At 38.4% G+C, this 26,331-nt stretch overlaps 1 pseudogene; it reads left to right on the top strand.

Annotated features, from left to right (window-relative positions):
* The first annotated feature begins 470 nt into the window (after positions 1-470).
* On the top strand, positions 471-26,008 carry LOC127421799 (dedicator of cytokinesis protein 10-like; annotated as a pseudogene).
* The last annotated feature ends 323 nt before the right edge of the window (positions 26,009-26,331 follow it).

Raw genomic sequence — 26,331 nt, 5'->3', positions numbered from 1 at the left:
AAAATATTAGAGTATTGTAAAATTGTGATATTCAGGCCTGGATAAACCATGGGAATCTATCTTTAAAAGTTACATAAAAGTCAGGGAAATTTCTTTAGACAATAAACCTTTTCTATGCTAAGTGTTGAGTAGCCATTCCTTTGACTGCAGCTAAAGGTCTGGGGCTTATTGCAGCTAGTGATGTCAAAAGTACTGATATTTTGGTACCAAGCTGATACCAAAATAAAAAAAAGATGTAACAATACTGGTGTTTCTGCAGTACCAGTAGTACCAAGCACCGACTCAATACAGTCCCCCCACGCTGTCTGACTGACAGACGGCTGCTTTAAAATGCTCACACTCATATGAGCGTGTGCCGTGACTGTGATTAATCTGCATGAGCTTAGTGGTTCAGCACACATGTGATTATTTGAAACCACTTATAAGCTTAAAATCACAGACTGATAAAAACACCACATTATATGACCACCATGCGCTGTGCTCATTGGCGTAACTACAGGGAGGGCAGTGTGGGTAGCCACCCTAGGGCCCAGGGTGAGAGAGGGCCCACGACAGTCGACCAAAAGGAAACATAATAATGACTGTGGCCCGACAGGTGATAATGACCGAGGCCCCCCAAGGAGGCGGCTCGACAGGCTCTTTGCACTGGGGCCCATAAGATCCAAGTTACGCCACTGGCTGTGCTTGTTGTATTAGAAGGCATAAGAGAGCTCACGTTTACTGTAAAGTGTGCAGCGCCTTCAGACTATATATTTACATAATTAAATCACAGCATTTTGCACTTTAATAATCACATTGGGCCATATAACCAATGTCTAAACTGGAGGTGTGAAACTACCATTAAAAATGACGTGGGCGTTTCAGGTCAAAAAAAGTTTGATTCAAAATAAAAGCTTGACGGGGGAATTGAAGAAATCATGACAGAAATATACAACTACTATACAGTAGAATGTAATATTTACTATAATAGTAATAAAAATAATTATATTTAACCAATATCTCACAAGCAAGAGTGATGTACTGAAGTAGAAGTTTTTATCAATATTTAAATTTATAATGTAATGCTCTGTTGTGCAGCAATTTATTTGACAAAAATAAGACCAATTTTGTGTTTTGGATTATGCTGTGAGAATCTTTACTGAAGCAATTAATTTGATTTAAAAAAAATAAATAAATAAAAAGTGGCATGGTATGTTGAAAAGTAATTGTTACATTTTCAATTGATTGAAGTTTTATTAATTCATTTGATAAGACCCTGGGCTAAAAAGTCTAAAATCAGTTCCTGCGTTTGCAATTTGGGGATTCCACCAGCATATGATATTAAAGAGTGTCAGTTGATCAGTAGGTATAACAATAATAATGCATTTATTTTGTATAGCACCTTTCCTAAGCTCAAGGTTGCTGTACAGAAATTAAACATAAAAAAATAAAACAGAGACATACAACAAATCTACATTACAAAACAATGAACAGTGGGAGAGCTACAAATCTTCAAGCATCCCATAACACTGTTTAGAAGGCAGGGAAGAAAGGACGATAGAGAACACATACATCGTGGTCCGGAGGCAGGAGGAAACAAAAACTTCCTCTGTAGTACTTCACTGCTAAACACCAAAGCGCTGGAACGATGGCAGACAAAACAGGAAAGAGTTCAAAGCAAGGACGAAGTTATTGCGCAAAAGAATGTAAGACACAAATTTTTATTATTTATATTCTTCTAATGCATTACATACAGCCCATTTACACAACCAAATTCTTATAATTTCATTTATAGTCTTCATTTATACAGATGCTGCTTGACAGGGAATGGAATTTACTATAGGAAGCAGACAGTGCAATAACCGGAAAAAAAAACCTCCGAATTAAATTGCTCTTGACCCTGCCAATTAGCCCTGTGCAGGCGTGATTTCACCAACCCACTTGTGCCTTGACTTAGCGCATGCTTTCACAAAAATACCAAAAATTCATGGCCATGCCCACTGACTTTGTGCGTATGACCTATCGCATAGTGCTACGCTTAAGGCAAAGCGCTCTTAAAATAGGGCCCACTATTTTGATGTTGAAACTGATTAAACTTTAAAACATGGAAGTGATAACACAGAATTTAGAAAAAACAAATTAAACTGATTTCATAGGGCCCTATTTAAAGCTACACTATGTAACATTTGGTCCTCCTTGAAGCATAAAATTGCAAGCAACTTGCTGAACACTTTACATGAATTGCGATTCAGCACTGCTCATTAGCACGGATGAATCTAATGGTTTGAGGTTACCTGAACATTGCCTGTGATCACTCAGAGACATTCATCTGAGTGATCATGAGCAGAGCCGGAGTCATAACGAGCTTGTTTTCATGTTTCATTATGCTATTCGTATAAACGTTTATAACCGATATATTACTTGCTTTGAGGAAAATAAACAGCACTCGTATTTATATTTTTTAATGAATTTTCAAGTGTTTTGTACACTTCTCGTTAATGTTTGTACTGTACAGAACTTGTGAAATGGCTGATATGAGTTCAATGGACGACACTTAATATTTGTTATATTACAATCTACAGCCTAAGTGGACAGTGCAATTGAACTGTAATACTACAAAAAGTTTATGCACTGCGAAAAATAAGACTAATATAAAAACACAACACGAGAATTCAGTAATAATTGTGATGAAAATAATATGCAGAAATATGCTATATTGCAATTACAATCATCATCAGTTTCCTTAATCATTTTTTGTAAGTAAAATTATAATACAGAGAGGGTTACACGGGTTAACCCTAAACAGATTAATATTACATTACTGTGTTATGAAACCGGTACATTTTAACTAACTTGAGATGAGCATACATTCATGGGGAACCATCTTGTACCTATAGCAGCATTTAAATGCAATTTTAAATTGTCTACTGTGTTTAAACAGACTATCTGTTAAAAGGGCAATGGATGAAAAGTGATAATAAATGTGCATTTCTGTGACTGGGGTTAAAGAAATAAGAAAACAGCAGCACACACCTAGACACACACACAAACACACTCATCGAAACTGCAGCAATACTCAGAAGTAATGAATATTAGTAAACATGTTACACAGTAACTCCACTGGAAAATAAAATATATTAAACACATTATGATCTGTAAACACAATATCCCAAAGTGATGTTCGATTCATTAATGCATGACAACCAATATAAGCTTACAGAAGACTACCCTAACAGAAAACATTTACAAGCATTATAGTAAGTAAACAACTTCACCAAACAGTTAACAATTAAACATCCATCCGGAGAATACTGTCGTCATGCTGCTGTCTTGAACTGCGACTGATAGAAGAGCCATTGCTTTCCAAGCGGACACACACGCGTGATGCGACACAGACAGTAGCCAATACTTCTTTCTAAGCTTACGGACATGACATCAACACGCAAGGACGAAGGACGCAAGTTTACGATTTTTATTTTTTTTATTTATTTTTTTTTTCATTATTGAAGGCTTGCCATAGTAAAACAGGGTAAGACAAGGAAAGGATTTTGAATATGGATTTTTTTGTGTACCCAATAATGGACTTTTGTTGATTGTAACAAAAAAAATCTTAAATAGTGCAGCTTTAAAAAAAAAAGCTTAAAGCAAAAAAAAAACAATTATTCTTGATTCTTCTTTTTTGTAGAATCAAAATTGGTATCAAGAATTGTGAACAGTGGTACAGACTGCTGAAATTTTGGTATCGTGACAACCCTAACTGCAGCTTAAACTGGCCACTGAGACAAAGAGATGTCTGACTGCCATGTAAACATGTATCACAGTTTGTGTTGTACATACATGTCGTTTAGGGGCAAGGTTATCGGAGATGTATTATACCATGATAATAGACCAACATGGAATAAATTCATTTAAATAATAGCGGAGTGGTGTCCGCAAGTGGTTGCTAAGAAAACAAATGGTGGAAAATGTGCTAGTCTAAGTACAATACAGAAAATAAGTACAAACTATTTCACAGACATAACTGAAAAAACTAAATCAGAATATAAAGTTCTGCTTGTTTTTTTTTAATTTTATTTTTTTTATAATTACTAAAAGCACTCGTTGTATTTTATAAACAACTTTTATTTTCAGGCGGACTGATATAGGTGTGCATCAAGGTGTGCTTTTACTTTCGGAAGTTGCATCAAACCAAGCGAAACTAGATATGTGCTTATTGGATTCAGAAAGTGTTGTCGAATTTTGTGAGTGCAATTTCTATCAAATGTTTTCTAAAAATCCTTCACCAATAATCACAAACAACTGGAAAATCATTGAAGTTTCATGAAAAGTGGGAATGCTAAACCCTGGTCACACCGCCCAGCCCTAGTTTAATTGTAAACCTATGTTAAACCTGATGCCACTCTGCAATCACAGGTTACAGGTAGCCTGAGAAGGGTTGGATCTCAAGTGTGAGCAAAGACGAAGCCTGTGTAATTAATTGTAGCCCCTTACTAACTCCCCAAGGTGGAGAAAGTGAGTCCCCCTCCACCTACCCTGACCTGCTGTATTCTTTACCTAATCAGGGGCCAGTGTCTTTTACTGCCTGAACTAAAACATTGATCCTTTTAGAGCTACTTTTTTGCTTGGAGCAGCTGGTTTACCTTTGTAGTGTGGACATGTCAAGTCAGATTTATTTGTAGATCACTTTTCTCAATAAACTGTTTCAAAGCAGATTTAAAGAAAATTGTGCATTACAAAACCCCAGTGAGCAGCTGTGTGCTCCAGGAACCGTTTGAGAACCACCAACTTAGGCCAAACTTAGAAATGTTGGAAAGTTATTCCATAGATATCAAAATATCAAACCAAGGTGCATCTGCGCAATAATGATGAGATCTTTTCTTAGAACTAACTTCACTTTTCTTTCACTGTTTTTGCAAATACTTTTAACTAGTCCCACTCCCAAGGTTATTTTTTAGAGGATGTATGAAGTCAGCTTCTCTCAAATTCATAATAAAGTGCTTTAGTGAATGCATGTGTGCGTAATAAATAAATAAATGAACAAATAAATAAATTTATATATATATATATATATATTATTAGTATACACTGATCAGCCACAACATTAAAATCACTTACAGGTGAAGTGAATAACATTTATTATCTCGTTACAATGGCACCTGTCAAGGGGTGGGATATATTAGGCAGCAAGTGAACAGTCTGTTCTTGAATTTCATGTGTTGTAAGCAGGAAAAATGGGCAAGCATAAGGATCTGAGCGACTTTGACAAGAGCCAAATTGTGATGGCTAGACGACTGGGTCAGGGCATTTCCAAAACGGCAGATCTTGTGGGGTGTTACTGGTATGCAGTGGTTGGTACCTACCAAAAGTGGTCCAAGGAAGGACAACCGGTGAATTGGCAACAGAGTCATGGGCGCCCAAGGCTCATTGATGTGTGTGGGGAGCGAAGGCTAGCCTGTCTGGTCTGATCCCAAAGAGCAGCTACTGTAGCACAAATTACTGAAAAACTTAATGCTGGCAATGATAGAAAGGTGTCCGAATACAGTGCATCGCAGCTTGCTGACCCCTGTCCAACGCCAAAAGCGCCTACAATGGGCATGTGAGCGTCAGAATTGGACCATGGAGCAATGGAAGGTGGCCTGGTCTGATGAATCACATTTTCTTTTATATCATGTCAATCATGCAGATACGGGTCAGGAGCTTCAGTTAATGTTCACATCAACCATCAGAATGGGAAAAAATTTGATCTCAGTGATTTAGTCTGTGGCATGATTTTTGGTGCCTGACAGGCTGGTTTGAGTATTTCTGTAACTGCTGATCTCCTGGGATTTTCATGCACAACAGTCTTGTTGATGAGAGAGGTCAACGGAGAATGGCTAGACTGGTTCGAGCAGACAGAAAGGCTACAGTTACTCAGATAACACCTCTGTACAATTGTAGTGAGCAGATTAGCATCTCAGAATGCACAACATGTCAAACCTTGTGGCGAATGGGCTACAACAGCAGAAGACCATGTCCGGTTCCACTTCTGTCAGCCAAGAACAGAAATCTGAGGCTGTAGTGGGCACAGGCTCACCAAAACTGGACAGTTAAAGACTGGAAAAACATAGCCTGGCCTGATAAATTTTGATTTCTGCTGAGGTACACAGATGGTAGGTCCACTGCAACCTCAGCTTTCTGTTCTTGACTGACAGAAGTGGATCCCAATGCGGTCTTCGCTATTGTAGCCCATATGCCTCAACATTTACTGACGCTCCTGACCCGTATCTGCCTGATTTTATGCATTGCACTGCTGCCACATGATTGGCTGATTAGATAATCGCAAGAATAAGTAGGCGTACAGGTGTACCTAATAAAGTAGTCGGTGAATGTATATACAGCATATAAAAGACGTTATGAGGTAGAATGAATAAGAAATATTCAAGATTCTGCACTGTTTCTAGGTCACTAATAAAATAAGCAAAGTGTGACACTGACCATGTAAACTCATTTGTGAAAAAAAAGTTCAGATTTTCTTGATTCCATTGAAGCACACAAGATGCTCTTTGGAACGTTCTCAAATTATTTTGGGATAACTTGGATTATCAGGTTTTGCAAAACTTGTCAAGCCTTGTCCATGCCAGTTTGAGTGCATGCAAAGCAAAAGGGGGACGTACCAAATTCTGAAATTTATGTTCATTTTTCAACTTTCAACTTTTCTGTCAAATTGTTATGCTGATAATATAATTTGTAATAATCAACAAAACAGTATTAAATAAGACAAAAATGCAAAATAGTGGATGGATGGATGGATGTGATCAAATATTCTGCTTCTAAAATATGTCTCATGTTCATGTATAAACCTACAGCATTATTCAGTATGGGCTGGGCTGCCTTCATGAACATCTCTCCTAATGTTAAAGTAGAGGGAGCAATGAAAGAAGACACTGGTACTCAAGACACTCCTTACACTGAGGTACAGTAACATGGTATGAACTTCAAAGTAATAACACACTCTCAAACACACTGAATAATCTCTGGTGTGTGCAGGACACACTAGTGGAACAGTTAGAAATGTGTGTGGATTATCTGTGGAAGTCTGAGAGACGAGCTCATTGCAGACATCAACAAACCTGTCATAGCAGTCTTTGAGAAGAGACGAGATTTTAAGGTACTTAAAGCTGTTTGTTGTCAGACTACTCAAACACGAAAATCAAAATCAAATCAAAATCAAATCACTTTGTCACACAGCCATATACACGAGTGCAATGGTGTGTGAAATTCTTGGGTGCAGTTCCGATCAACATAGCAGTCGTGACAGTGATGAGACATTATACCAATTTACAATAACATCAAATTAACACAACACAATTTAAACATCTGTTATACACATAATTACACTCAACAATATACAAATAATAACATACACTGTACAGTATACAATACGCTGTTTTTTTTTTTCTTTTTTTTTTTACTATATAGATACACATTATTCAGTAAAAATTAAAAATAAAAATATATAAAAAAAGTATATATAGAATGTACAGTATTGTACTGTATTGACATTCAGGCTGTCGGTTGATAGTCAGTTGTTAAGAGAGAACATAATATAATAATAATATAATTTATGACAGTCCGGTGTGAGATATAAGAGTAAGGGTAATAAAGTGCACTGCTGATGTATTTTGATCGTGGGAGATCAAGAGTTCAGAAGTCTGATTGCTTGGGGGAAGAAGCTATCATGGAGTCGGCTGGTGCGGGTCCTGATGCTGCGATACCGCCTGCCTGATGGTAGCAGTGAGAACAGCCCATGGCTCGGGTGGCTGGAGTCTCTGATGATCCTCCGAGCTTTTTTCACACACCGCCTTGTATATATTTCCTGGAGGGAGGGAAGCTCACCTCCGATGATGTGTCTGGCAGTTCGCACCACCCTTTGCAGTGCTTTGCGGTTGTGGGCGGTGCTATTGCCGTACCAGGCGGAGATACAGCCAGTCAGGATGCTCTCCACAGTGCAGGGTGTGAGGATGTGGCGGTTCATTCCAAACTTCCTCAGCCGTCTCAGGAAGAAGAGGCGCTGATGAGCCTTCTTCACAACGACTTCAGTGTGGATGGACCACGTGAGTTCCTCAGTGATGTGGACACCCAGGAACTTGAAGCTGCTGACTCTCTCCACTGGTGCTCCATTGATGGTGATGGGACTGTGTTCTCTGTCTTTTCTTCTGAAGTCCACCACAAGCTCCTTTGTCTTACTGATGTTGAGGGAGAGGTTGTGCTCCTGACACCAGTGTGTCAGGGTGTGCACCTCCTCTCTGTAGGCTGTTTCATCATTGTCAGTGATCAGACCTACCACCGTCGTGTCATCAGCAAACTTAATGATGGCACTGGAGCTATGTGTTGCCACACAGTCATGTGTGTACAAGGAATACAGTAGTGGGCTGAGAACACAGCCCTGCGGGGCTCCAGTGTTGAGAGTTAGTGATGAGGAGATGTTGCTGCCTATTCTAACCACCTGGCATCTGCTTGACAGGAAGTCCAGGATCCAGCTGCACAGCGAGCTGTTTAAGCCCAGAGCCCGGAGTTTCTCATCTAGCTTGGAGGGCACTATGGTGTTGAATGCTGAGCTGTAGTCTACAAACAGCATTCTCACATAAGTGTTCTTTTTTTCCAGGTGGGAGAGAGCAGTGTGTATTGTAGATGCAATGGCATCATCAGTGGAGCGGTTGTTGCGGTAAGCAAACTGCAGCGGGTCAAGATTGAGTGGCAATACAGAGCAGATGTAATCTCTGATTAGTCTCTCAGAACATTTGCTGATGATGGGGGTCAGAGCAACAGGACGCCAGTCATTTAAACAAGTTATTTTTGATTGTTTTGTTACAGGCACAATGGTGGATGTTTTAAAGCATGTGGGGACTACAGACAAAGAGAGGGAAAGGTTGAAAATGTCCGTAAAAACACCAGCCAGCTGGTTCGCACACGATCTGATGCGGCCCGGAATGCCGTCTGGGAGAGCTCTCTCCGTGAGGGCGGTGTTATTTCCCTCGAAACGAGCATAAAAAGTATTTAGCTCATCCGGTAGAGAGGCAGCGGTGTTCATGGCGGAGTTTTTATTCCCTTTAAAGTCCGTGATGATGTTAATTCCCTGCCACATGCTTCTAGAGTTGGTGGTGTTAAACTGTCCTTCAATCTTGCTCCTGTACTGGCGTTTTGCGGTTCTGATAGCTTTTCGGAGGGCATCTGTTTGACAACCATGTTTGTGTGTCATCTAGTGGCTATCAGAACTGTACTACGACATTCACAGCTCATATCTGAAGGTGACGGAGGTCGTAAACTCTGAGAAACGGGTGTTCGGTCGATTCTATCGTGTGGCTTTCTATGGACAGGCGAGACACTAATGCAGTCAAAACCTAATTTGAAAACATACATTGTAAAAAAGAAAAAAACATCCCAGGTTTAACACAAGTTGAGCTCTATTGATAGCATTTGTGAAAACTGTGATTGCTACAACAAAAATATTTTGACTTAGTTAATTTTTTATTTTATTTTTTTAAAATAAAGCACAGTTAAAGTAATGCACTTACAGTGGAAGTAAACCGGGCCTGTATTCCGGAGGTTTAAAAGCACTACTGGATGAACTTGGTTATGCACTACTGGTGTAATTCTTGTGGATGGAGCTTCCTGTAGACAATGCTACCAAGTTTCCAGGTTTACTGGCTTTACCTGTGTTACGTGGTCATGACAATGAAGTTGAAAGATAACCCTAACCCTGTCTTTACACTGACAAGGTTTGTAAGCGATTCTTTAAGACTAGTTTTATTCTAACACTTACTGTATAATTCTTACATCTTCCTTTATGTTTTTATTTTTGGTTTTATTTTTTATTTTTTATTTTTTTGTTCTGGCTTCGCCGTTCTGCAACTTCCTTTCCGAATGGTAACCAGTTATTACAACCTGTTGTTGTTGCCAAATCTCACGAGAGAAATGAGGCATCTGGCCTGGAAAAATAAGTGACTTGCTTCACCAAAGTAAGCGGAAATAAGCTAACCATTTTTTCCTGTATGGGGGCTTTCTATTGATCAGCATAGAAAACATAAGCATAGTATACAGTAGCCTATAATGTATTTTCAATAAATGTATCCTTAATATTAAATATATCTCCAAAAAGAATTACCCACAGAGAGTGCATTCACAGACCATATTCTTCTAGAACTAATAAAGTCCTGAAACTTTACTCTGCTTTAATAATTACATTGGGGTGAAACAGGTTGTACACACTCATTTCCTTTGGCTTTTTAGTTGTAATAAGCCATTTGGCACTGAATATGACAAAGTCGTAAAATGGAATATGACAAAATCGGACCAAAATATTAATGTTATTAACCAGTTAATACAATTTATAAATAATGTTTTCACTCTGGAACAAGTGAAAGGAACTTTTTCCCTGTTTTCGGTTAGGTTGTGCAAAAAATTTGTTTTCAGTTTTCATTTCTTAAACAGTTTCTAGTCCCTGATTTTTAAGTGCCTTACTGTAAACACAATTATGACTTTGTTTTTAAAAACAAAACAAAAACTGTGGGACGAGTCAACATTATGCCACAAATGCTGTCAACAGAGATTAACTTGTATTGGATCTGGAACATTCCTTTAAAGAGCTGTTTCTACCTGATCTGAACCTTAAAATTACTTTCATTCAGGTATTAAATTATTTCTTTAACCAGTTCATTTAGATGTCAAGTAGATGTGGACAGGTAACTGGCAATTTTTTTTACAGTGTATTTTGACTATACTGTATGCGTTTTATGGAAGGAATAATTGACGACGGACCGTCGTATTACTGAAAAATAATGTACACCCCGAGGTGGTAATGTGACCACAATGTGCAGCGGAGTGCATTATTTTTCAATAATTCAGTGGGCTGGAGTCAGCCCAAGGCTTCGTTGGTAGTTCGAGAACGTCACTTTTGAACTAGCAACGGAGAATTACACTGCTTTACTGGAGCACTTACTGGAGTAGCAGTGTGTGTGTGTGTGTGTGATTGAGCAAGAGGGAGAAAGTCAGAAACTGAGGGAGATCACGTGTGGGATTACAATTGTTTGCTGCAGCTCTCGTCATAAGTAACATCGCTTCAAATTGACAAGATGCAAGTTTAAGCACACTTCTCAGCAGCAGCATGTTTCACCATTCTTGTATATACAAGATATACCAATTTTAGGGATGAATTCTTAGAACTGCTCTCTGATTTGGTTTTAAAATATGATAAAATGATTATTGTTGGGTATTTTAAATTTCATATAGACATGGCTGATGATCTTGTGGTTAATTTTTAAACATTACACAGTCTTTTAATTTGTATCTGTAATCATGTATTTTCTTCATGTAATTTATTTAATCTGTAAACAACATTTCCAAGGTGAGACAGGTTTTGAGTTTTAGGGATACAGAGCTTATTCATGGTTTTATTTCATCTCGCCTAGATTATTGTAATGCACTAATTTTCAATTTTAAATCAATGTGCTTTAGCACGGCTACAATCAGTGCAAAATGCTGCAGCTAGACTTTTGACACAAACTAGGTATTTTAATCATTTTACTCCAGTTTTAGCTTCTTTGCATTGGTTACCAATTGATGATTTTATTAATTACATATAAAGCATTACATAGTTTGGCGCCAGATTATTTACCAGAGCTTTTAAGACCTTACGAAACAGTTCATCTTGTCGTGAACTGTTGGCTATTCCAAGATCCAGATTCAAAACAAAAGGTGATAGAGAATTTGTTGTGAAGGCCCCATGATTATTGAGCAGTCTGCCCTGGGACATTAGATCTGCTGAATCTGTGTCTGTTTTTAAGTCTAGTTTAAAAACTCATTTGTATAAACTTGCTTTTACTACTTTGTAAATTTTTGTTTTTACCTTGTGTTAACTGACAAGCGATGACTCTATCAAAAATGTGAATGCCTCTTTTACCTGTAAGGTGGGACGCTCTTTTCCCAAACCGTCATATTGCGAGTTTTTTTTTTTTCTCCCATTCCTTTTAATACAAGTGGTCTGTCTCAGCTAAACTGTCTCTGGTTAAAGTGAGACATTGCTCAGTGAGGAATTGAGTTAGCTTAATTTTTATTTATTTTCTAAACTATTATCAAACTATTTTTTACTCCATTGAAATTTTAGATAAATGTTTTTTGTTGTTTTTTCTAATAGGACAGTATGCTTAAGAGTGAGACAAACCAACTGTTACATCATTCTTGTGCCCATGAAGTGGGCATGCCACTGAAGCAGGAAGTCTTTCAAAACACCTTAAGAGCTTAAAGGGTTAATTTCTGGATAGTCACAGTTTGGTTATGCATGATAATTGCTGTTGCAGTTATGCTACAGCGCCAGTTATGTGCTGCTTATGCCCTGTCCCAAAACCTCCACTTGCGATTTTGGACTTGCCTACTTACCCACTTGTCTTCCGGTGTTTGGCAACAGTGTGCAAGTAGACGTGAAGACTGCAAGAGTGTGTATGTCTTTTGATTGCACATTGGGACACTCGTAGGCTTAGTGATGCTGGTCCTGGTTGTGACTGCTGTTTCACTCAGAAGACTGATTGTTGTTGGTAGTGGTGATTTTTATAGCCTACTTATAGTGGGAGTAGTTAATAAAATTGTAATTTTAAAACATTTACTAAATCGTATACTATATGCCACACTGGCTGATAAATAACCAAAGCGAGAAGAATAGCAGATCACAGGGAGAACAAACAAAATTAAGTGAGAAGGATAACAAAGAGGTATATAAATATACACATAAATAAATATTTAGTAATTAGGATGCTGCTAGTAAGTCATCCAAAAGTTGTGAACGTTATATTGCGCTTTATGTTGAATACATTCATATATACAACAATAACATACAGTATGCTTCACTTACGTTTTACTATCTGATTATAATAACTTATATTGAAAAGCTTTACTTGACATCATCATGGTGAAAATACACTGATTGCTCAGGTAGGTGGGGTGTAGGCTCCTGGACGTGATGAACTCTGGGATATATTTAGCCTGAAAAACTGCTCCGAAGTGGTATTCGGGCTAGTGTGGATTTAGTGTACGTTAAGTGCACTGAGCTTTGGCAAGTTTCAGACATGGGAGAGTCTTGAACACTTACTCGGTGCTGCATACACACGCACTGAAGTATTAAGTATGTGTGGGTATTGGGACAGGACGTATGTATGTGACGTGCACACTTAACACTTTTCTGAGCCTGGGCTACATTGACAGCTGTTTTATACACTTTTCTGCCACCTTGTGACAGTGTTCTCAGATGCATCATACTGTATCCAGGCCCCAGCTCATGTGCAATATTATGTTTGACAGGGATTCTTTGAGGAAGAGGAGAGTAAGGAGTTCATCTATAAAGAGCCGAAACTCACAGGACTATCTGAGATCTCTCAGCGTCTCCTTAAACTGTACTCTGCCAAGTTTGTAGCTGATAATGTCAAGATGATCCTGTGTGTCCTGTATGCTCTTGACTACCCATGAAAGACACTGCCTAGCCTTATATTTTCTTTAAAAACAGAACATTTTATATGTTGATGGGGTTACAGGTGTTTTTCTGCTGCACATTGTGCCTAACAGCCTTTAGCAGTGATTAAATTCTCAATATAGCACAGCCTTGAGTGATGTACAGAAGTGTTACATAGTCTTGAAAACAAACAATAATCAAAGTTTAATCTGACATATTTTTCATGGAAACTAGGATGACAATCTGGTTTTAAGTTTCAATTTATGACAATCTGGTTTTAACTTATTTTTCACAGGTGAACCCTAAAAACCTAGACCCAAGATTTGCCTACATCCAGGTGACTTATGTAGTACCTTATTTTGATGAGTAGGAACAGCTGGAGAAGAGGACTGACTTTGAGCGGAATCACAACATCAAGCGCTTTGTCTTTGAGACACCATTCACCCTATCTGGAAAGAAACATGGAGACATGGAGGAGCAAGGCAAGAGGAAAAAACCATCTTGACCAGTGAGACACTTTAGTCAACATGACATCCAAATGATATTGTTCTTAGTGCATGTTCCTTGTCCTAGTGTGTACAATTCATCAGTGCATGTTATTTAAAAAAAAAAAAAAAAAAAAAAAGTCTTTGTAATGTTTCAAAGTGTAATAACTTTCCTTTTCAGCTGACATCACCAAGCTTTGTTATTTCAAACCCCTCCCCTACAGCCAACTGGCTACATTCTGCTACATAACACCCATTCTTCACAATCCAGTCAAGTCCCACCCTACATTTTTTTTCTTGTTGGATAACTATTTCACTCTGAAATATAACACTACATAGAAGTAAAATGGGTTGTGAACGCAGTTTCATGTTTTACTTTAAAGTAATATTCCGGGTTCAATACAAATTAAGCTCATTTAACAGCTTTTGTGACAATGTTGATTTCCATTAAAAATAATTTCGACTCACCCCTCCTTTATAAAAAAGGCACTTAGAATGGAAGTGAATTGGTACATTCCATAAACACTAAAATACATAGCTACAAGATGTAAACATTATACATGTTAACATACTTTTAGTGTGATAAAATGGCTTGCTTTGTTTGTGGAAAAATTATACACAGTTAGTAATTATATTGTAATGACAACAAAACCCTGTAATCCCAGTATTAGATACTATATAACTTTACACAGAAAAGGTTATTAAATTATTTTATCACCCTAAAATTGTGTAAATAATTCACTTCCATTGGCGAATACAAATATTATTATTTATTTATTTTTGTTGTGGTAATCGACCTTATGCCACAAATGATGTTGATAGAATTTAATTTGTATCAAACCTGGAATATTCCTTTAACAATAATAATAAAAAAAACTTATTTCACACTAATGTACTGTGTAGTGTGCACCTCTGTTCATTTTGTAGTGTACCTTTTTTAATGTTGTTGTTTTTTTTTGTTTGTTTTTTTTTCTTAACGCACATACAGTAAAATTCTAGACTGTGTCTTTACCCAATCTAGAGTTTTGGGTAGTTGATGCATAACATGTCCATGGACATGTTTTTATCAACGTGAAAATTTTAGGTTATATTTTTTATGAATGTATAGGGGAAAGTGTATATGTTAGGTCCTGTAACTGTTCACCATTTCTTTGTTTTTTTTTTTTAAACCATTTTTAATCACCTTTTTGTCTTCACTAGTGCATTTTGAATTGGTCCTGCGGTTTGACAAATGCATTTTTTGAATTACAAATATTCCATGTAATCTCTCAATTAATATGAGGTCATAGATGCTGCATGCATAATAATTATAAAAGAATTAGCAAAATAATATTTATTAAGTATTTCATGTCAACTACCCTTTACATGCTGCAACTGAAATCAGGCAACAAAGCACTGTAATGTACAGTGGAAAAGTAGAAAACCCATGCACAGAAAGAGTTCACTATTTGCATTTGACAAAAAAAAAAGCAAATAATTCAATATAAGCTAAATCAGACTGATACTAAAAAAATACTAGTATCAGCAGATACTAATATAATCACCAACGTATTGTGCATCCATAAATTACTCTCTTAAGTGGTCCATCAAATACTTCATGCACTTTTATAGAACATATTTTTATAAATGCATTGCCACATCTCCCTGAGTCTCTCTCTCTTTTGCAGCGAGCTCTAGTTTCCCATTCTTGAAGAAGCGGATCGAGGTGGTGGAACAGCAGAGCACAGAGATGAACTCTATCGAGGTGGAAAAGATGAAATGAGCCGGAAAGTGTCTGAACTCAATCAGCTCTGTAACATGGAGGAGGTGGACATGATCCGCCTCCAACTTAAACTACAAGGCAATGTCAGTGTGAAGGTGAATATACACACACATTAAAGCAATAAACCACAAGAGGCTGTGCGGTAAAATTAATTACTGATAAAATCACTGTAACGCACAGAATCAAGTGGCTATTTGATTTTATAAAATGGTGGCAACAGCAATTTGATAAGACACCAATAATCAATAAACGGTTTAATATATTATTTATAATGTTTAGAATAACAAGTCTTCTGCCAAGTAATCTAGTTCATTATCCTATCTATAGGCTGTTTGTGGTTGCCGAGCAGTGAAGCAATTTGGTACATTAAATGGATAGTTCACCCAAAAATGAATTCTTTCATCATTCACTCACCCTCATGTTGTCTCAAACTTGTAACATTTTATTTATTCTGAGGAACACAAACGAAGAGATTTTGAAGGATGAATGATGTTTTTGTCAATACAATGTAAGTCAATGGGGTCCAAAATTTTCAAGCTCCAAAAAGGACATAAAGATAGCATAAATATAATCTATACAACTTGAATGGTTTAATCCAAGTCATCTGAAGTGATACAATATATTTTGGGTAAGAAACGGACCAAAATTTAAGTCTTTATTCACAATATATATCGAAAATCCTGAGTCCCCTTGGCGCATTCACACTACCTCACGCTTGACACATACAGCGCTGTGGAAGTGTGCACGAGCTTCTCTCATGAACACGCCAAGGTGACTGCAGATGTCAAGATTTATAGTGAATTTATTGCACAAGACAGAATGAGGGTCAGTTAAAGATGTCATTGATTTTTTGTAGCTCTAATATCGACTGGACAAAAATAACGGTTAACTTTATCTACACGTCGTTCGATCTAGAGTTCTGCCCGATCTAAATTAGACACAGAGTTAAAGAAGTGCAATAAGATTTAAATAAAAAGCTGTACAAATAACTGAAAAAAAAAAGACATGGGTTTTTTGAAGACGACACACACTGTAAAAACTCTGAATTTGAATGCAAAATCCATAAATTGTAATAGCCACAGAATGTAGAAGGGTTGGCACTAGAGGTCGACCGATAGTGGGTTTTGTTGGTACTGATAACTAAGGTGGGAAAACAGGCTGATAGTGGATCAATCGGCCGACAGTTTCCAAAATTCATAGTATAAATAAAACTTTCCACTCAGTGTAATATAGTGCTGAACTTTATAACAAAATTAACATGCCCCAATGCTGATTATTTTGTAACAGATTTGGCATTGTACTTTCCTGGCAATACCACAATAAAGTACTCCCACACTGGTACCTTCTTCAAAGCCTTTGCCATCTGAAATTATTGAAAATATTAATTAAAATATTACAGGTCAAATGTGTTTGTTGTTCAGCAGTAACATAAAACACTGCCTTATGGAGCCAAATAGCTACTGTATGCTTCATCACTACTGACAATATATTTTATTTTATTGTCATATGACATATACTGTATGAATGATATACAAGAAAGGGAGAGAGATGGGGGATAGAAATAAAATCATGTCATCTTTTAAAATTACATTTTAGAATGGCATTGTATATGTATACTGTATTATATATCCATGTGCCCTCACATGAACACATTGTATATACAGAATCGAGTATTCAAATAGACCATGGTATAAATAAGGGATGTCCTGATGCCGATACTGGTATCGGAATCGGGTCCGATACCACACTCATGTACTTGTACTCCTACTCGTAAAAGTGCTCCGATACCAAAAACCAATACCATCTGATGTACGATTGTCATTATGTAAATAATCAGTGCACAAATTCTAATCTTGTTATGTCCTAGTGAGATTATTTAACCGCAAAAGCTGCAGTTTAATGAGATATGTAGTGTACTTTGAATGTGTAGCGCTCTTCAAATGAGAGCAGAACACTAGTAAATGTGTGGAAACAGTGTTGTGCCGATGTCGGCTGCACCGCATGTACCTTTTAAAGCTCCTCCTTGGCTTATACAGGGAAAACACCATCATTAGCATTGAGCACTCTGTTTGTACCAGATGACAGCAAACAGAGCTTTTTAAGACTGAAAAGCTACCATCACACAGAAACACTTCAAAATAAAAGCTCCATCAAAATAAAAGCTCAATTTAAATGAAAAAAAAAAAAAGTATGACAGAAATATATCACTATGGTGGTTATATTCACTGTATTACTACTACTACTACTACTACTACTACTAATAATAATAATAATAATAATAAATGGTAATTGTATTATATTTAAGCAATATCTCACATCTGTGATGCTCTGTTATGCAGCACTTTATTTGAAAAAATATAACTCCAGTGCTGTATTTTTGATTGTGTTGTGAGGTTTTGTATATAAGCACTTCATTTGATAAAAAAGAATACAGTATTATGTTGAAAATTAATTGTTATATTTTCATTTTATTAAAGTTTATTAATTAATTTATTTAAACAGCACAATTTAAATAATCTGTTAATATGGAGTTTAAAAAAAAAAAAAAAAACAGGTATTGGACTCAGTCAGTATCAGAAAGAAAGTATCTTTACTCGTACTCATTCTCAGAAAATGGTATCGGGACATCCCTAGTATAAATTATATTATATTATATATCTTATTATGCAACCTCATGCCACAGGTAATCCTAGCCGTGCTGATATACGGCCATAACTGCACTCTCACTCGTGATATTGTTTTTATGGAACTACTTTCTTACACCATGGATCAGGATCTGCCATTGCTAGATGTGTTCAAGCCAGATACAAATTCAAAAGTGTCACTTTAGAACTAGTAATGACAGCTTGGGCTGTTTTTAACAAGTTATTAGAGTAACAAGGACGTGTATTTGTGTGAAAGAGAGAGAGTGCGACTGAGCGTGTGTGATTACTTGTCTGTCGCAAAACACCCAAGCAGTAATGAACAATAATGCCGAAGCTGATAGTTTTACTCTGTTCCTCAGCTGTAGTGTGGTAGTAAAGTAATTTGCTCCGAGCGATCATGGAGTGATTCGGATGTGCTATCGGAGATATCCTACGAGTATTTCACTCGTATTAACAAGTGTAATGTTGTCAAAGAGAAAACACAGAGGACACCAGTTTCATTCTTGTTTTTTGGGGGGGTTTTTTTCAAAGGACAAGACACATAATAGGACAAGACATGGATACAAGGCCAATGATACAGAACATTTACAAAATAGCAGTAGAATATACAGGTGGTTTTGCATGATTGTGTAGGGTGTGTTGTATGGGTATGTACTATTCAGTCTTGAACTAAGTATATATATAATGTACTATTCAATCTTGAACTAAGTGTGTGTATATATATATATATATATATATATATATAGAATAATGTGTCCCTGAACAAGGGGGGGGGGGGGTTCAAAAGTAACAGTCAGTATCTGGTGTGGCCACCAGCTGCATTAAGTACTGCAGTGCATCATCTCATCATGGACTGCACCAGATTTGCCAGTTCTTGCTGTGAGATGTTACCCCACTCTTCCACCAAGGCACTTGCAAGTTCCCAGACATTTCTGGGGGGAATGGCCTTAGCCCTCACCCTCCGATCCAACAGGTCCCAGATGTGCTCAATGGGATTGAGATCCGGGTTCTTCGCTGGCCATGGCAGAACATTGACATTCCTGTCTTGCAGGAAATCACGCACAGAACGAGCAGTATGGCTGGTGGCATTGTCATGCTGGAGGGTCACCACATGAGGGAGGAGGATGTCTTCCCTGTAACGCACAGCATTGAGATTGCCTGCAGTGACAACAAGCTCAGTCCAATGATGCTGTGACACACCGCCCAAGACCATGATGGACCCTCCACCTCCAAATCAATCCCGCTCCAGAGTACAGGCCTCGGTGTAATGCTCATTCCTTCGACAATAAACACGAGTCCGACCATCACCCCTGGTGATACAAAACCATGACTCATCAGTGAAGAGCACTTTATGCCAGTCCTGTCTTGTCCAGTGAAGGTGGGTTTGTGCCCATAGGCGACGTTGTTGCCGGTGATGTCTGGTAAGGACCTGCCTTCCAACAGGCCTACAAGCCCTCAGTCCAGCCTCTCTCAGCCTATTGCGGACAGTCTGAGCACTGATGGAGGGATTGTGCGTCGGGCAGTTGTTGTTGCCATCCTGTACCTGTCCCGCATGTGATATTTGGATGTACTGATCCTATGCAGGTGTTGTTACACATGGTCTGCCACTGCGAGGATGATCAGCTGTCCTTCCTGTCTCTCTGTAGTGCTATATTAGGCGTCTTACAGTACGGACATTGCAATTTATTGCCCTGGCCACATCTGCAGTCCTCATGCCTAAGGCACATTCACGCAGATGAGCAGGGACCCTGGACATCTTTCTTTTGGTGTTTTTCAGAGTCAGTAGAAAGGTCTCTTTAGTGTCCTAAGCTTTTATAACTGTGACCTTAATTGCCTACCATCTATAAGCTGTTGGTGTCTTAATGACCGTTCCACATGTGCATGTTCATTAATTGTTTATGGTTTATTGAACAAGCATGGAAATCATTGTTTAAACCCTTTACAATAAAGATCTGTAAAATTATTTGGATTTTTATAAAATTCTTTAAAATACAGTGTCCTGAAAAAGGCGTTTATTTTTATGCTGAGTTTTATATATATATATATATATATATATATATATATATATATATATATAATATACAGTTGTGCTCAAAAGTTTGCATACCCTGGCAGAATTTGTGAGATTTTGGCATTGATTTTAAAAATATGACTGATCATGCAAAAAAAACAAAGAAAAACCCACAGGTAATCTCAAGAGAAATACAGGCTGCTCTGTAAAAAGACAGTGTGGTTGTTTCAAGGAGCACAATACGATGATACTTGAACAAAAATTAACTGCATGGTCGAGATGCCACAAAAAAGCCCGGTTACAATATGCCCGATAACACCTTGACACACCTCACAGCTTTTAGCACACTGTAATTTGGAGTGACGAGACCAAAATAGAGCTTTATGGTCACAACCATAAGCGCTATGTTTGGAGAGGGGTCAACAAGTATTGTGCTCCTTGAAACAACCACACAGTCTTTTTCCAGAGCAGCCTGTATTTCTCCTGAGGTTAACTGTGGGTTTTTCTTTGTATCCCGAACAATTCTTCTGGCAGTTGTGGCTGAAATCTTTATTGGTCTACCTGACCTTGGCTTGGTATCAAGAGATCCCTGAATTTTCCACTTCTTAAGTGATTGAACAGTACTGACTGGCATTATCAAGGCTTTGGATATCTTTTTATATCCTTTTCCATCTTTATAAAGTTCCATTACCTTGTTACGCAGGTCTTTTGACAGTTCTTTTCTGCTCCCCATGGCTCAGTATCTAGCCTGCTCAGTGCATCCACGTGAGAGCTAACAAACTCATTGACTATTTATACACAGACACTAATTGCAATTGAAAAAGCCACAGGTGTGGGAAATTAACCTTTAATTGCCATTTTAAACCTGTGTGTGTCTGTAAGAAGGCCAAACATTCAAGGGTATGTAAACTTTTGATCAGGGCCATTTGGGTGATTTCTGTTATCATTATGATTTAAAAAAGAGCCAAACAACTATGTGATAATAAATGGCCTTCATATGATCACTATCCTTAAATAAAAGACAGTTTTTTTGCATGATCAGTCATATTTTCAAAATCTATGCCAAAATTTCTGCCAGGGTATGCAAACTTTTGAGCACAACTGTGTGTGTGTGTGTGTGTGTGTGTAATATATATATATATATATATATATATATATATATATATAGCCTATGTATAGCAACAGGGAGAGTGCTAGGAGAGCATTGGCAGTATGTCCGTGTGTCTGTCCCAAGCCACCAGCACCAGAGTGGTACGAGATCAGCCAAGACAGCAGTATTGTTATTTTATTAAATTGAACGTTTTATTATTTACCAAGCATGGTTTTAATTTATTTTGGTAACCGAGACTGCTGTTATGCAGTTCTGAGTCACCCCCAAACACTGCCAGGAGAGAGCTGACCCATTGCATGATCCCTTCCAAAACAGCCCCCAAACCCTGAGGAGGGAGCCTGTTAATAAAAGGGAAACAATGACTTGGCCTTCCCCACCCATGCTGTCCACCCCCAGGGACCCCCCTAGTATGACCTGAATCTGCATACCACAGCTACCGTGGGCAGGGCAGTTTCTAGTGGCTAATCAAATAAATAAATAATACAAACATGCAAATTAAATAATAATTATATATATAGGGGGGTCATTAATGCATTTCTTCCTTATGTGGTGCACACTCTTCAGCTGAAACAGAAACACAAACCTTACTAAAAGTAATAGCCATACAGACACATTACTATAATAATATAATAATGGATTATAGTATAATAGTATAATAGTATAATATAATAATGAACTGCAAGAATACAAGAGTAGCAGTTGGTAGTGAAATGACAGGTGTGATATGTATGTAAAAAAAAAAAAAATAAAAAGAATAAAAAAAAGGGATGTGTTCCAAGACGCAACAAAACAAGTGTTAACAAAACTGTGTAATATTAACAGCAATAATAATAATACCTCCACTACTAACCCCATTATCATAGCCAGTAGTGATAGTAATAATATTATCAATGATAATAATAGCTTGTTGTATTTTTATATTTTTGTAGAGATGTGTGTGGATGCGGCCCCAGGTGTCTGGTTTAAATTAAGATGAACTAGATAAAGTTTGTTAACACAATCTTTGATGTTGGCTTGAGAAAGCTTAGCCTGAAAGTTTGAAGTAGTTGTAAAAGCTTGAAGTTTGAAGTAGTTACAAGTAGTAGTTTTAAAAGTTCAAATTTTAAAGATTATGAGATCATTCAGTCTATCAGATATATAGATGGATAGCTCATTTGGTTGCTAGGCAGTTACCAAGGTGATACTCAAAATGCTCCTTGCTACCCTGAGTCCAATGAATGAAACCAGAAGTCTTTGTTGTTCTGGTGCAGAGATATGTGATTTGTTACTTGTTTGCTAGGGTAACCCCATTTGGTTGTTATGCAGTTACCACGGTGCTACTCACAAGGCTTCTTGCTACCCTGAGTCAAATGAACGAAACCAGAAGTATCTATAATGTTCCAGTGCAGAGATATTTGATTTGTTACTTGGTTGCTAGGGTAACCCCATCTGGTTGCTAAGCAGTTACCAAGGTGATACTTAACATGGCTCCTTGCCATCCTGAACGTTTAAATAATCAACCCGGAAGTCTCTATGATTTTCTGGTGCAGAGATATGTGATTTGTTACTTGGTTGCTAGGGTAACCCCATCTGGTTGCTAGGCAGTTTCCAGACTGATACGTAATGAGACTCCCTGCTATCCTGAGTGAAATAAGTCAACCCGGAATTCTCTACGACATTCTGATCCTGAGATACCATCTTAGTGATTTTGAATGGAAGTCAATGGTTTTTGGTTGTTAGGGTGCTCTAAATGGTTGCTAGGGCGTGTCTAAGTAGTTCCCATGATGATACTTGAAGATTAATTGCTCACCCAATTGAGAAAAGCCAACTCTCATGTCTCTAGGGCATTCTGATCTGAAGATATCACACTTTAAGTGAAAGCAATAGAGTTGGTTGCTAGGGTGGTCTAAATGGTTTCCAGGGCGTGGCTATCCAGTGAACAGAATGATTCTTATTGGCTGTTTACTAACCTGACTCAAAAGAGCCAATCCCCAAGTGTGTACGACATTCTGTTCTGAAGATATCCTTCTGAGACATTTTGAATGGAAGTTAATTGGGGGTGGTTGCTAGAGTCCCATAAATGGTTGTTAGGGCGTGGCTATGCCATTTCCAAGGTGATACCCTGTGTTTGGGGATAAAAAAAGTATGTTTGAAGATGGCTTGCCAGCCCGAATCAAATGAGAGCACCCACATGTCTCTACGAAATTCTTATCCGGAGATATGATCGACAATTTTTTTTTTTCAATGTTAAGTCAATGGGATGTTTTGGAATGGTTTTGTGGCCTCCAGGGGTGCACCATACCCCCCCCCCCCCCCTTAGAAAAGTCATAGCACAGGTGTCGTAAATAGGCCGGTCGATTTGACACCTCATTCATGGGTCTACACCAAACGGTGCGGGACGAGTTAGGTGCCGAAATTTTGTATGGAAGAATAATAAGAATAACTAGATAGGTACATTTCCTGAAGAAAATGTGAGTGGTGCTTGCCATGGGAAAATTTCTCACCACAATGTCCCACCAACTGCCCCAAGCTGAAAGAGGCAACCCCCATGACAGTAGGATATTCAGGTGCAAATATGTTGCTGCTCTATGTTTGCTAGGCAGTTACCAGGGTGACACTCAGAATGCTCCTTGCTAGACTGAGTCAAACAAGCAAAACAGGAAGTCTCTGGTGCAGAGATATGTGATTTGTTACTTGGTTGCTAGGGTAACCCCATCTGGTTGCTAGGCAGTTACCAGGGTGATACTTATCAAGGCTACTTGCCATCCTGAGTGAAATAAGTCAACCCGGAATCTCTACGGTGTTGTCTCTATGATGTTCTGGTGCAGAGATATGTGATTTGTTACTTGGTTGCTAGGGTAACCCCACGTTGTTGCTAGGCAGTTTCCAGACTGATACATAATGAGACTCCTTGCTATCCTGAGTGAAATAAGTCAACCCGGAAGTCTCTACAATGTTCTGGTGCAGAGATATATGATTTGTTACTTGGTTGCTGTTGTAACCCCATCTGGTTGCTAGGCAGTTACTGGGGTGATACTTAATGAGGCTCCTTGCTATCCTGAGTGAAATAAGTCAACCCGGAAGTGTCTACGACATTCTGATCCTGAGACAGCCATCTTGGTGATATTGACTTCCATTCAAAAGTGTTTGGTTGCTAGGGTGCTCTAAATAGTTTCTGGGGCATGTCTAAGTAGTTCCCATGATGATACTTGAAGACCATAACCCCCCATCCCTTAGAAAAGTCATAGCACAGGTGTCGTCAATAGGCCGGTCGATTTGACACCTCATTTGTTGGTCTACAACAAACAGTGCGGGACGAGTTAGGTGCTGAAGTTTGTACGGAATAATAATATTATTATTATTATTAAAATTATTATTATTATTATTTAGTATGTGAGATTACATTAGTGATGCTTTGCTCCGCAAGCACCACTAACTAGATGGGTACATTTCTTGAAGAAAATGTTAGTGGTGCTTGCCGTGGCAAAATTTGTCACCACGATGTCCCACCAACTACCCCAATTGAAATATGCAACCCCCATGACAGTAGCATGCTTTGGTGCAGAGATATTGGTGGTGTTCCATGGTTGCTAGGGTGTTCCATCTTGTTGCTAGGCAGTTACCAGGGTGATACTTAACATGGCTTCTTACTATCCTGAGTGAAATAAGTCAACCCGGAAGTCTCTACGATTTTCTGGTGCAGAGATATATGATTTGTTACTTGGTTGCTAGGGTAACCCCATATGGTTGCTAGGCAGTTTCCAGAGTGTTACTTAATGAGGCTCCTTGCTATCCTGAGTGAAATAAGTCAACCCGGAAGTGTCTACGATATTCTGATCCTGAGATAGCCATCTTGGTGATTTTGAATGGTGGTCAATTGTGTTTGGTAGCTAGGGTGCTCTAAATAGTTTCTGGGGTGTGGCTAAGTAGTTCCCATGATGATACTTGAAGACTGATCGCTCACCAAATTAAACAAGCCAACTCTCATGCCTCTAGGTTAGGGATAAGGTAGAGCGAGGGGTTCGCATCATGGTAGGCGAGTGTTGGTGGTGTTTTGAGGTGAATGTGTTACCTCTCTGAAAACCAACATTCAGTACGGACTTTAGTCTGTATATATTCTGCCTTTCTATGATGGGTAGATTGAGGATAAATCTTATTTTGAGGTTCTGAGGATTTACATGGATTGGAATTGCACTGCCAAGACTATATGCCAGGTGTATCTGTGAAGGTTGCACAACAGAGGTAGTTGCAGATCTAAGGATTTGTTCGACAAGGTCTAAGGAGACCAGGTAAGCTGGAATCTTTCCAACACTCAGACTGTTGACTGAGGAGCTAATTTCCCTGATGAGGTACTGCATTAGATCTCTAACGATACGCACATAAGTTATGTCTTCTCTGACAACCTCTGACAAAGTCCCTAAAGCATGCGAAGTGTTATTGATAAGAGCAGAGTGCAAATTTACAGTGACTATAGTACCCTGAAGGGTTTTACCCAGGCTCTGTAATTGTTCTTGTTGGAGGAGGAGTCTCTGCTGGATGATGGCGACATGTCCAACTGAAGCTGGCGAACTGTTTTCGGGACCAAGTGGCCTCGGTGTGTCAACCTGAGCCCACGTGTCCACAACGGCAGTCAATGAGCGGAGCCAGTCGGTTCAGTAGGTCCTGGCCAATTAACAGTGGTTCTATATTAATGGGACATATGAAAACAGGGTGTACTAGTGTCATCCCTTGAAAGGTAATGTCGATCCATGCCCATTTTGTGATAGACGACCTATCTTGCATGTAGCTTGTGATGCTTATGTTGCAGGTCTCTGTCTGTAATGGTACATGTGTCTCCCATGCCAGTTGCACATACCTTCTGATTTCCTGCATGGTGGGGTTG

Source organism: Myxocyprinus asiaticus, chromosome 31 (genome assembly GCF_019703515.2).
Source record: "Myxocyprinus asiaticus isolate MX2 ecotype Aquarium Trade chromosome 31, UBuf_Myxa_2, whole genome shotgun sequence".
Taxonomy (NCBI): domain Eukaryota; kingdom Metazoa; phylum Chordata; class Actinopteri; order Cypriniformes; family Catostomidae; genus Myxocyprinus; species Myxocyprinus asiaticus.
This window is presented reverse-complemented; position numbering and strand designations above follow the sequence as displayed.